Genomic DNA, 14,512 nt, shown 5'->3' with positions numbered 1-14,512 from the left:
TTTCCTCTGAGACAAAGATGCCCATGCTCACCACTTTCATTAAACATTATACAGGAAGTTGTAGCCAGAGAAATTAGTCAAGACAAAGAATAAAAGACATCTGAATTAAAAATGAAGAAGTAAAATTGTCTCTTTTTGCACATGACATAATATTTTGTATAGAAAACTAAAGACTCCACCAAAAAATGTTAGATCTAATAGATGATTTCAATAAAGTTGAAGGATATAAACTCAATATACAAAAATCAGTTGCATTTCCATACACCCAACAATGAACTATTAGAATGAGGAATTAAGGAAACAACCTTACTTAAAATAACATCAAAAAGAATAAAACACTTAGGAATGAATTTAACCAAGGAGGTGAAAGATCTGTACACTGAAATCTATAATACGCTGATGAAATAAACTGAAGAAGAAACAAATAAAAATATTTCATATTATGGATTGGAAGAATTAATATTATAAAATATCCTACTAACCAAAGTGATCTACAGTTTAAATGTGATTCCAATGTCATTTTTCACAAAAATAGAACAATTTAAAATTTGTATGGAACTAGAAGACTCCAACTGGCCAAAGCAATTTTGAGAAAGAAGAACAAAAGCGAAGGCATCTCACTTTCTGATTTCAACCTATATTATAATGCTATAGTAACCAAAACAGTCAAGCAAGGTGGGAATTTTCCTATCCATATTACAGATGAGGAAACTGAGGCCAAGCAGAGAAAATGACTTGATGCCAAGAAACTATTTAAGGTGTTTATTCATTTAATGTCTGTCTATATTTCAAGAAAGCAGAGACTTCTTTTTAGTTCATCCCTGCATCTCTAGTATATAATACAGTGTTTAGCACATATGCACTCCTTAAATGATGAAGAAAGAAAATAGAAAGGGAAGAATGAAAAATAAGATTGAAACCCAGGTCTATCTAATTTCAAAAGTTGCTCTTTGTTGCAATCCAAATCCCTCTGAGGAATATTGGCTAGATACCAGTGACCTACAAGGTCACTTCTGATTGGAGAAGTTTCAAGAATAAAGGGGGTGGAAGCAGGAGGAGAGAAGCAGACTGGAAGCTCGCCTCTTGGCCTGGTACCCAAAAAAACTGCACAGTATGTTCAGCGGAGGAGGTCCAACTACAGAGTGAATTATTTTTTGAATTTAGAATAAGACAAATTTCATCCAGATTGTAGACGGGCTTTACAGCAAATTCCTAAATACATTCCATTCAATGAATGGGTTGAGGCTTGTTTCTTGAGGATTCCATCCTAAGGGCAGTGGATATATGTAAAAGCTATATCTTCTGGACCCACATGATCCCAAACTGTTGCTTGTAAACCCATTTCTCCATCTTATTTTTTTCTTTTCTTTCTTTTTTTTTTTTTGGTAGCTTCTCACTGCTGCTGAGGCCAGATGCTCACACAATATGTTTGTAGCAGCATTTCCTGGCAGGCTCTTTCTCAGAAAGCCAGTCTTGTTTTTGGCCTTTCCAGTTGACTGTATGCTCTAAAGCTCACCCAGGATGAAGAATCAGGAGAATACCTATACCTCGAGATAAGCGACTGCCAGGGTCAGGTCAAAATTAGTGAGATAAAAAGCAGAGTCTTGACATTCACTGTTTCATATCAACACAAGAATGACAATAGCAGCAGCAATAACAACATCTCAGAACATTTACTTAAAAGGCTTAAAAACAGCGAAACATTGCTGAAGACTACCTAGGTAGCTGGCAGAATCAAAGTGCGTGGGAGGACACAGTCCTTTCCAGTTTTTTCTCAGACCCATGAAATTAGACTCTATATGGGTCAAGTCAAATCAGCTCAATCACAAGAGAGGAATATCTTGACTCATGTAACTGAAAAGTCCTGGGTTTTGTAAACAGTCTCAATGGTAAACTCTTCCTCTTCCCCCTCCCTCTTTTCTCAGCTTGAGGGAAAGAAAAAGAAAAGAGATCTTTCTTCAAGTGTGTATGTTATTGTTCTTCAGTGGCTAAAAGTCATGTCTGACTCTTTGCAACCCCATGGACTGCAGCACGCCAGGCTTCCTTGTCCCTCTCCATCTCCCAGAGCTTGTTCTAACTCATATCCATTGAGTTGGTGATGCCATGCAACCATGTCATTGTCTGTAGCTCAGTTCTCCTGCCCTCAATCTTTTCCAGCATCAGGGTCTTTTCCAATGAGTTGGCTCTTCAGATAGGGGGCCAAAGTACTGGAACTTCAGCTTCAGCATCAGTCCTTCCAATGATATTCAGGATTAATTTCCTTTAGGATTGACTGGGTTTGATCTCCTTCCTTTCCAAGGGACTCTCAAGAATCTTCTCCAGCACCACAGTTTGAGATCATCAGTTCTCTGAAACTCAGCCTTCTTTATGGTCCAACTCTCACATCAGTACATTACTACTGGAAAAACCATAGCTTTGACTATATGGACCTTTTTTTAGCAAAGTGATTTCTCTCCTTTTTAAAACATGGTCTACATTTTTCATAGCTTTCCTTCCAAGGAGCAAGGGTCCTTTAATTTCATGGCTGCAGTCACTGTCCACAGTGACTTTGGAGCCCAAGAAAATAAAGTCTGCCACTCTTTCCATTTTTTCTCCATCTACGAGTGCATATGAATCTCTCCAAGAGGACTTCACATGGCCTGAGGGTGACATGCCTTCCCCAGTACAAATCACTGAGGTGAGGAGGACTGGCTGACTGCTTCACAAAGCCCAGTCCAGAAGTGGGGAATGTGGGTACCTTGACTGATAGTCCCACCTGGACACAAGGAATAGGGCTTCTGATGGGTCTATCCAGTTGCTTCTTCAAATTCAGAAAGCCAAGAAGTTGAGTTGGGGTTCCCAGGTTCATATGAACAGGACAAGCACTGCACGTCTTCCATCCAGTACCAGGGCTCAATCTTCTTAGAATATTTTCATTTTTCTCTTGTCATGTAAAGCAAGGTTTACCCCTGCATTCTCCTGTGCTTGTTACAGCAGAAATGGGAGCATATTTCTTATTGGTTCCTCTCCTCCAAGGGCCTACTCATTAGAATTAGTGGCTTTCTTTTTTTATTGGATTAACTGATTTATTTATCCCAGGGAAAGGAAGTTTTAGTAACACAAAAGACTAAAACTACTGGAGGCTGAAAGTTTGCTTCTCTTGTTTCTTATCACATTATTTGACGTGAGGAAAAATAATTGATATCTATTCTTGTTTTGTTAATCTTTCAGGTCAATAAAACCATAAACAGAATATTCAGATAGACCTATATTAAACAAAAGTTATCAGTTATAAAATCCAGCCATTCCATGTTCTGACACATTCTTTGGCACTGGTCATTGTCTGTATTTTTGATTAATCATTTCCTATCTTGGACCTTACTGAATATATCTACAAAATACTAGGAACTTTAAAAATATTTACAAATTTATAAAGAAGAATAAGTATTAGTCTGAATGTGCAGATAATGAGACTCAAAATGAGAATATTTAAATTGTTCAAGCAAGGCTACAAAGTTAATAAGGAGAGGAGCTGAGATTCACAGCCAGACCTGTCTGGCTCCAAGCCCATCCACCCGTCTCTCAGGACGTCATATTGTTTATGCATGAGACACCGTGTTCTTTATTATTTGTTCAAAGATGTCTTTCAGTTGACTAGCTCTTATAAAAACAGCTAAGTGAAGGCCCTCTTAAATAAAGAATGCTGTTTTTTGGTGAGACTGGGGAATACCATTCATCCAAACCTTCTGGATCATTAATAGTTAATTTGTTTCTACATCCTGACTCTCACATAGTTTTTTTTTCCTTTTTCTAACTCTCCTCAGATTAGTAAATGAGTTTAAATGGTCAGTGCATAAATACCACAACAAAATCTTTAAGAAGGTGAAATAAAATTTGAGTCCACCCTAATGCCTCCCCTGAAAAAGGAAGAGAGGCAATAATTATCACAGGGAAGAGTTTGCAATAGCAAAACCTTTGGGAGCTTGTTAAAAAAAATGGAACTGCTTTAGGTTTCAATCACTGAGCCTATGTTTGGGTAAATCTAGAATAGGACCGGCCAGATACAAGCATTTCACTTGCAGGCACACAACTGGGAAAATCTTGGTGCAGCAACTCAAAAACAAACCTGATGCTTGTAATGTGTGGTCCCATCCCTCATGCCCCATTGCTAGATCAAAGTCTAGTGATTATGACCTCAGATACTGACATATAGGGAACTCTGTCATGCTGCAGTTCATGGGGTTGCAAAGAGTTGGACACGACTTAGCGACTGAACAACAATGATATTGGAAAGTCACATTGTAGTGATAGAAGACTGGACTAAGTGCCAGGAATCCTGGGTTTGAATCCTCTCTTGGTCTTAGTTTTCTGCTTTGATAAACATTCAATAAGCACATTTGGAAAAGTTAAAATTAAACAATACAAATGCAGAGGTTTTTTTGAAGGATTTCTGAGATGCAGCTTCTAGAGTTGAAGAACTGACAAAGGGGCTCTGAATATGACTTTTATTCTGCATGAAGACAACATTTGTGAATCTTGCAACTTATTTCCCTCAAGGATCAAACAGAGTTCTGAGGCTTATACGAATTTCTTCTGAAAGAATTTTCAGTAACCTAAGTCTATTTCCCCAGCTTCTTCTATTATTCAGAAACCCTAGATGGGAATTTAAGTGTCCTAAATCTATACACTTATAATATGTACATAAGAATCATTGATAGAAGAACAACAAAGAACACTCCTTGACAAAGATAGGCATACTGCATTCAGGTCATTCACTAGCAAGAGAGAAAAAGCAAATAAATGATCCAGAGGTAATTAGAAATAATATAACTTTTCTTACATTCTTCAGGAAAGGTTATTTGTGAGTTTTGTTTCCACTGTAAGCAGCTTGTCATTTCACTGAATTCAATTCTATTTAACCTGATAGCTCAGAATTGTGTCTATTTTCAAACTTGCCATTTCCACACAGCTCATAAAAGAAGTAAAAGTGGCCGATAGACACATGGAAATACTTGATCTCACTAACCGCTGAAGACATGTAAAGTAAAATGTTTTTTTCATGAATAAGAAATTGGAAAATAAGATGAGCAAAAATTATAACAATGTTGGGGAAAGTTGGGAAAACAGATACTCTCATTTAGCGCTGATAAGAAACACAATGTGATGAGATGTATAAAATTCTCAAGAGTCCATATAATTTGACTTAGCAATTCCCTTTAGAGAATAACACATAAGAGTAAGCATGAACTTGTCCAAGATCTTCCAAAGGCTGTGGTGTGACTAGTTAAGAAGCTCGTCACTACAGACAACTTTAGGGAAAGGCTGCATGGAAAGTGACCCTGGTGAAGCATTGAAAGAAATCAGTTCTGGGTGACCAAAAGCTGGAGCCCGGGCCCTTGATCATGCCACAGGGAGGCGGTGGTGGTGGTTTAGTCACTAAGTCATGTCTGACTCTTGCAACTCCATGGACTGTAGCCTGCCAGGCTCCTCTGTCCATGGGATTCTCCTGGCAAGAATGCTGGAGTGGGTTGCCATTTCCTTCTCCAGGGGATCTTCCTGACCCAGGAATCGAACTGATGTCTCCTACATTGCAGGCAGATTCTTTACTGGCTGAGTTGTGGGGGAAGCCCACAGGGAAGAGGGGCTTCCCAAGTCACAAGCATTGATGTGACGAATTCCGTCCTATTGGTTGCTACACTGTTGTTTTTGTTTAGTCCCTAAGTCGTGTCTGACTCTTTAAGACCCCATGGACTATAGCTTGCCAGGCTCCTCTGTCCATGGGATTTCCCAGTCAAGAATACTGGAGAGGGTTTCCATTTCCTTCTCCAGAGGATCTTCCCGACCCGGGGATTGAACCTGCATCTCCCGAGTTGACAGGTGGATTCTTTACTGCTGAGCCACTGGGGAAGCCCAGTTGCTATATTACACAGCTACAAAATATGAAATTCTGAGATTCAGTAGAGAAAGATGATAGATATATAACTAGTAATGCTCTCCCTCTAGACCACAGGTTTCTCAATGGCATGGAAAAGGACAGTGGCTGTTCACCTTTCAATTTATGGTTCATAGCAGTTTACTGCCAAAGACTATTGGTGTTGAGATTGATAACAGCATTAGTTAATATTATTTACCTGGGACAGAAATTCCACACTCACTTTCTGCAATCAACTCAGATTTTTTAAAAGGTAAAGATGGGATCAGTTCAGTTCAGTCTCTCAGTCGTGTCCGACTCTTTGTGACCCCATAAATCGCAGCACACCAGGCCTCCCTGTCCATCACCAACTCCCGGAGTTCACTGAGACTCATGTCCATCGAGTCAGTGATGCCATCCAGCCATCTCATCCTCTGTTGTCCCCTTCTCCTCCTGCCCCCAATCCCTCCCAGCATCAGAGTCTTTTCCAATGAATGAGTCAATTCTTCACATGAGGTGGTCAAAGTACTGGAGTTTCAGCTTTAGCATGATTCCTTCCAAAGAAATCCCAGGGCTGATCTCCTTCAGAATGGACTGGTTGGATCTCCTAGCAGTCCAAGGGACTCTCAAGAGTCTTCTCCAACACCACAGTTCAAAAGCATCAATTCTTCGGCGCTCAGCCTTCTTCACAGTCCAACACTCACATCCATACATGACCACAGGAAAAAGCATAGCCTTGACTAGATGAACCTTTGTTGGCAAAGTAATGTCCCTGGTTTTGAATATGCTGTCGAGGTTAGTCATAACTTTCCTTCCAAGGAGTAAGCGTCTTTTAATTTCATGGCTGCAGGCACCATCTGCAGTGATTTTGGAGCCCCCAAAAATAAAGTCTGACACTGTTTCCACTGGTTCCCCATCTGTTTCCCATGAAGTGATGGGACCGGATACCATGATCTTCGTTTTCTGAATGTTGAGCTTTAAGCCAACTTTTTCACTTTCCACTTTCACTTTCATCAAGAGGCTTTTGAGTTCCTCTTCACTTTCTGCCATAAGGGTGGTGTCATCTGCATATCTGAGGTTATTGATATTTCTCCCGGCAATCTTGATTCCAGCTTGTGTTTCTTCCAGTCCAGTGTTTCTCATGATGTACTCTGCACATAAGTTAAATAAACAGGGTGACAATATACAGCCTTGACGTACTCCTTTTCCTATTTGGAACCAGTCTGTGGTTCCATGTCCAGTTCTAACTGTTGCTTCCTGACCTGCATACAAATTTCTCAAGAGGCAGATCAGGTGGTCTGGTATTCCCATCTCTTTCAGAATTTTCCACAGTTTATTGTGATCCACACAGTCAAAGTCTTTGGCATAGTCAATAAAGCAGAAATAGATGTCTTTCTAGAACTCTTGCTTTTTCGATGATCCAGCGGATGTTGACAATTTGATCTCTGGTTCCTCTGCCTTTTCTAAGAACAGCTTGAACATCAGGAAGTTCACAGTTCACATATTGCTGAAGCCTGGCTTGGAGAATAGTATTTTCTAACTGAGCTCTTTTTTGCTTTCACTTATTTATCAGCATTTGTTTTGGTTTCTGTTGAGTTAGCAAATAATTGGTCAAGATCCTCTTAGTAATAAATTACATCTTGTATAATTTTACTATGAAGCTGAGCCAAAGTGTTACTTCTCCAAACCAATCTTAATTCTTTTTTATTTATGACATCTTTCACACTGCTTTATCTTTCTTTTTTGGTCTTTTTTTTAATCCTTTCCATTGTTTCCGCAAACTTTGTAACATATTGAACACAACATCACCGACTCGATGGACATGAGTTTGGGTGAACTCCGGGAGTTGGTGATGGAAGGGAGGCCTGGCGTGCTGTGATTCATGGGGTCGCAAAGAGTCAGACAAGACAGCGACTGAACTGAACTGAACTGAATACAACTCTTACAAGAATACAGGTCTCATTGTATGAGGAGTAGTCATGTAGACATTGTTGCCTCCCAGTAATCTTGCCCATCAGGAAAGCCAGGCCTTTACTGTTTCACAATTTGAGCCATTATTTTAGCACCTCTGTTTTTCTTAAATAAATGGAAGGCAAGCTAAAATCAGGCTGGACACCAGAGAGGCTAAAGGGGGCAAAAGAATCTCTCCTTATTATTTATATAAGCAGATGGATTCTCCTTTCTGGCTCCAGATAATGTAAGTTGGGCTTCTATTACTTGCACCTTGAAAAGACTTCAACAGAGATTATGAAAAGCTCTAAAAGAATGATTAAGAAAACAAGCTGTGAAAAGAATGCCTAAGTGTCACAAAGGCTGTGCTAATGAGAAGAAAAAAGATAACAGGAATATGATCTAGGCTGTTAAATGCCTATTTATGTGCTGAATATTCTATGGTAATTAAACATGTCATCCTCATAAAGAAAGTCCTGAGACTGATAAAGTTATTTAACACTCCTTATTCACAAATGAGGATAAGAAAGCAAAGAGTGGTTAGGAAATTTGCCCCAAAACTTGTATAACAGGGACAAGGGCTAGGTTTCAGTTCTACAACCAGTGATGTTAAGCCTTGACTTTTTAACTATGACATTTATTTCTACTGAAAATAGAAAAAATTAACATTGATCTAGTATTTCCTCTTGCTTTTTAGCTGCTTATGCCTCCCTTTGCCACTGAAGCTGTGGTAATTCCATAGACCTCACCCATTCCATTTGAGTAGCCAAACTTTCTAACCTCTGTTTTTAATTTTTTTTTTAATGGACACCTTGGATATTTTCAAGTATTTTTTGCCTTAAATAACATCATAAACGTGCTCATTCAATGTTTCTGTACAAAATACTGGCTGGGTTCCTGCCTTGTGAAGGGCATGACACTAGGCACTGCGGATGCACAGAGGACTAGCCCCTTTTCATGTTGCCCTGGTTACCACAGAGTTTAGTCTTCGGGATAAATGCCTTTCTATGAAAGAAAAATAATAGTGAAACTTATAAGAAATAGTCTCATGAGACATGTTGATATACAGCTTCAGGAAAAATTATTTTCATCCTAGTGTCTGGAAGTGAGAGGTTATGAACCATTAAGTGTCTATAATAGGGTGTTGAATCACCGGGTAAAGAGAAAAAAGTATTAGTTGCTCAATTGTATCGGACTTTTTGCGACCCCATGGATTGTAGCTCACCAGGCTCCTCTGTGCATGGTTATCCAGGAAAGAATACTGGAATGGGTAGCCATTCCCTTCTCCAGTGTATCTTCCTAAACCAGGAATCAAACCTGGGTTTCCTACACTGCAGGCAGAGTCTTTACCATCTGAGCCACTAGGAAGCAAAAGTTGGCTATCAAATAAAGCCACTTCTTCTGGGAATGTCAGAGAAAAAGAAGCTGGGGTGGCATACGCAACTAAAAAGCAAGAGGAAATACTAGGTCAATGTTATTGTTTTCTTAAAATGAGATAATGCGACATAGCAAACTTCCAAATCTCAGTGCCAACCATTTGTATATTGCTCATGAGCCAATACAAATGAAGACAAGAAATAGGGAGACAGATCATGTCTAGATGGCATCATTTTACCACACGGAGAGAGTCACCTGTACCTCCACTTTCTAGAATCAGAAAGCTCCATGATAGTTTCAGTCTTTGCTTATCTGCTGAGTTCATTCTGCTGGGAAAGGGTGTTGATACCAGACCTATTTCTTTTGCTTCTCCTTTTTGGGTTCAGTGACTTTAGGAGCACCCCATTCTCATGGTAGATGGCAGGCCATGCTCTATCTGAAGGCTTTGGGAGAGGACCCTTCTTTTATTCCTAACTTCTAGTGATCACTAGCAATTCTTGGCATTCCACCCCTTACAGAATTGTAACTTCAGCTTCTATCCATGTCTTAACATGACCATCTTCCTCTGAGTCTCAGTGTATACCCATGACTGATTCATGATGATGTATGGCAGAAACCAACACAATATTGTAAAGCAATTATCCTCCAATTAAAAATAAATAAATTATAAAAAAGAGATTAGTCATTGAATTAGGGCCCATCTTTACCCACTATGACATCATCTTAACTTAATTTCATTTCCAAACGTTGTCTTTTTCCACCTCCCAGACTTCATAGTCACTCAGGCCACTCTTTGTGCATGAAGTATATGCTCCTTTCTTTGCTAGTCATATCCTACTTCAAGGCCTAACTCAATACACTTGCAACCTCCATTATATCCTAAATTTAGTGTGGACAGATTTGAAGACTTCCCAATGCACATTTTTTAATACTATTTGGTATTTGATGGGTACTCAGAACAGTTTGTTGAATTTATTTTAATAGAGAAAAAATTGTTTAGTGATTGCTCTGGTGGAGAATATGCTAAGCTCAACTCTAGGCAAAGAATTTTACTCTGCCATAATGTGCAGGAAACTATGCCCTTCTCTAGGAAAGCAGATTAAAGGGAGATGGCATTGAAATAAAGAGCTTCTATTTAGAATTCTAATAAATGATGCTATTCAGTGTGATTTTCTGAGATATCTCTAATTGGAGGCATGCCTTATTCAGAAGTGATTAAAGGTGTCATTTAGGCAAAAAATCAAACTTCTCTTTTTGATCACATCTGTAATTATAATGCATTAACAGAACAACTGTAAATACAGAAACCTCATGTGCTTTGACATCAAAATGTAGTTGTAAAAGCAATAAAAATGACTCAGCTGCCATGGAAGCTACAGTCATGTTAATTACCTTAGATATTCCATGTCATCAATCCAGGTCTTAGTGTGTTATAGAGAGAGTGTTTTGTATGGCTAATTTATGTTTTGGAAGGTGATTCAAAGTCCTTCTATTTTCATATCTGGACCAACTTCCAAAATTGCCATCATATGTCAGGGTGTGTCTGAGCTATGCTTAAAAACTTTTGCATCTAGGATAACTTGAATTATCCAGCAATCATTTCTTCAACTTTCCCCCTTCTCACTTTGTATGTGGTAAAACTGAGGTAACTTCCTTGACTGGGTGATAACCTGATGCTTAACTTCTGACAGGAAATAACTTTCTACTCATGTGCCTCCCGGTGTAAATCAATCTCCTTCAACAACGTCTTTTACCTTGGCTGTTGTGTTGTGCTTAGTTGCTCAGTTATGTCTGACTTTGCAACTCCATGGACTATACCCCGCCAGGCTCCTCTGTCCATGGGGATTCTCCAGACAAGATTGCTGGAGTGGGTTGCCATGCCCTCCTCCATGGGATCTTCCCAACCCAGGGATCAAACCCAGGTCTCTTGCATTGCAGGTGGATTCTTTACCATCTGACCCACCAGATCAGATCAGATCAGATCAGTCACTCAGTTGTGTCCGACTCTTTGCAACACCATGAATCGCAGCACGCCAGGCCTCCCTGTCCATCACCAACTCCTGGAGTTCACTCAGACTCACGTCCATAGAGTCAGTGATGCCATCCAGCCATCTCATCCTCTGTCGTCCCCTTCTCCTCCTGCCCCCAATCCCTCCCAGCATCAGTCTTTTCCAGTGAGTCAACTCTTTGCATGAGGTGGCCAAAGTACTGGAGTTTCAGCTTCAGCATCATTCCCTCCAAAGAAATCCCAGGGCTGATCTCCTTCAGAATGGACTGGTTGGATCTCCTTGCAGTCCAAGGGACTCTCAAGAGTCTTCTCCAACACCACAGTTCAAAAGAACTCCTTTATCTTGGTGATCTTCAGCATGTAAGTGGTCAAAACCCAAGTCAAACTAGCATGGGGCTTTCTGATTCTAGAAAGTGGAGGCACAGGTGTCTCTGTGTGACATAATGATGCCATCTAGACATTATCTCAATCTTCCCATTTCTTGTCTTCACTTGTGTTGGCTTAATTCACAGGCAGACTCCTTGTCCTGGAAGGATGGCTGCTAGAAGTTGCCACACTTGCGTCCTATCCCATCCTCAAATCTTGCTGAAATAAAGAGGATATCCTACCTGCTACACACAGAAGTCCATAGTGGCAAAGCATTGATTGGACTGACGTGGTCACTCATTTGTCTCTCATGAATCACTGTGGACAGGAGGGATAAATAGAATAACTGTTCAGGTATTGATCAGGTGTTCACTCTGGCATCTCCAGGACTGTGAGCCCTGGCAGACCACAAAGATTATGTGTGGAAGAGGGAGGAACCCAAGGTGGAGGTGGGGCAATGGAAGGAGTCTTCCAACTTTGGAAGAAAAATGAGCTTTGAACATTCGGAGTTGGAGATGTCCATTAGACACTCAATTACATTATATTAATGTCAAGAAAATGCCTGGAGTTTAGGGGGGTAGTATGTCTTGATATCTGGTAAAGTGAGCCCCTATGCTTTTATTTTAATTTTTATAGTAATTATTTTTGTATTTTGCTCTTTGTTATTAAAGATTTCCTTCTTTACTGAAAACAAACAAACAAAAAAACTTGACCTTGGTGGAGTTATAGGGCAGAGGATATTATAATGGCTAATTTTATGTGTCACCTTGGCTGGGCTATAATACTCAGATATATAATCAAGCATTATTTTGGATGTTTCTGAGAGGGTGAATTTTGGATGAGCTTAAAAACCGCTTGAAACCACTGACTTGGAGTAAAGCAGATTGCCCTAAGTAAATGAGTCTCATCCAATTAGTTTCAGGTATGAATATAAATAAAAGATTGACATCCTTGAGTAAGAAGAAATTCTGCCAACAGATGGCCTGTGGACTTGAACTACAGTATCAGTTCTTCCCAATCTCTAGCCTGAAGGCCTTTCTATTTGAATTGCAACTTCAGCTCCTCCCTGAGTCTCCAGCCTGCTGGTCTACCCTGCAAACTTTGGATGTACCAGCCTCCATAATCACACGAGCAAATCCTTAAAACAAATTTCTTGTTCTCTATACAGACATTCTTTGGCTCTGTCTCTTTGGAAACCCCTGACTAACATAGCTGAGAAGGGGAGACTGGAGGCAAGAGGATTCACCAGGCTCTGCATATGCTGTGTAGAAAGCTCCCTGAGCACTTGATTTTCCCTGCACACTCCACACTATCTCAGAGAAGCCATCCTGAGTGCTCCAAGCCTGCTCCTGGCATGAGAGCCAGAGCCAGGAGCCAGCGTCCATATTATCTGCCAAAGCTGGGCCAGGGAAAGCTCTCTTCAAACTGGCAAGATCCCCCCTGCATTTTACTTTGAGATAAAGATTCTTAAACATTTAAAAGTTTTTATTTATTAATTTTATTGTCCTTTGTATGCATCCATAGTTTTATCTTATCCAGAGGGATTCTTGAAATGTTCTAATGAATTCCTGGCAAGTAGAATGAGAAGTAAGAATGAATAAATAAAGAGTTGGCAAGCCACTTCTGAAATGCTGCCAACCTCAAATGGATCTTTGATCCATACAAGGGTGTTCTGAAGCATGGAGAGAAAACTATGCGTAAAAAGAATCACTCTATATACACGCATTAATATATGGTATTTGTTTTTCTCTGATGACCTAGAAAGATGGGATGGAAGGTGTGGGAGGGAGGTTCAACAGGAAGGGATATATGTATACATATTGCTGATTCATTTTGTTGTACAGCAGAAACTAACATACCATTATAAAGCAATTATACTCCAATAAAAATAAATGCAAAAAAAAAAAAATCCTTCCATTTTTTGGTCAGATTGGTCCAGTCAGAGAATGAGAAACATGAATTCTCCCCTTGCCTACACCTGTATCATTGTTTGAAGAACCCTGATACTTCCCTGGCATGGATCTCATGTAAGTTCAGGAGCATTTATTAACCTGCACACTTGCACATTCAGAACCTCCCTCAATCTCTTGGGAAACTTCAGGCTACTGGCCAGGCTTCCTCATGTCCAGCTAACCAGCTGACAAGAGAGATGGGCTTCTTCTCTCTGTATTGTCTTAGCTACAGTGAAAGGTACAACTTTTACTGCTGAGATTTAAATAACAACACCAAAAGTTTCCACATTATAAAGTATTGCTTTTGTAATTTATAATTTTAGAAAAGGAAGACAGAGAAAAAGGAATGGTGTTTAGAGAACAAGAGAAAGAGTAGATTTTCAAAATCCTTTGAGAGATGTGTTTAAGTTACTTGTTTGATTTATTTCAACAACTCTCTGCTTTCACCCAAATAAATTAAGGGAAACATCAAAATGTCTAGAAATTGGCATTCTGTTTTTAGAATAACATTTTAGAAATGTAAAACTATAAACATAAAATGGAAACTCAGGAGTAAACACTTCTCTCTTTTTAATCCCCTAAAGATGTTGGCCTTGTTTCTAACTTTACTCTCAAAGATGCTGTATATCCAAAAGCTAAATTGAGGCTGGGAATATACAGGGTAGCAGCAGAAAAAAGGCATTAAGGGCATGAGATTTGGGGCTGACCAGCTCTGGGACGCAATACCCATCTTTGCCATTTTATGTCCTCTGCAACATAGATGTGGTGGTAGTTCACACCTCACACAGTTGTTCAGAGAATTAAATTCATATGGATTTCGAGGAGGGGAGCATGTGTCAGGTCCTGAAAACATTTCTCAAGTTCTTTTTCCCTTCCTCTCTTTATTTCATCTTGTCCTCTTCCCCTTCTTCCTCTTTCTCTCCTTGCCCAGGACACAAATGGCGGGGTCAGGTTTCCCTGCACAGTATG

The sequence above is a fragment of the Bos indicus x Bos taurus genome, chromosome 7 (genome assembly GCF_003369695.1).
Source record: "Bos indicus x Bos taurus breed Angus x Brahman F1 hybrid chromosome 7, Bos_hybrid_MaternalHap_v2.0, whole genome shotgun sequence".
Taxonomy (NCBI): domain Eukaryota; kingdom Metazoa; phylum Chordata; class Mammalia; order Artiodactyla; family Bovidae; genus Bos; species Bos indicus x Bos taurus.
Note: the sequence above shows the minus strand (reverse complement) of the source record.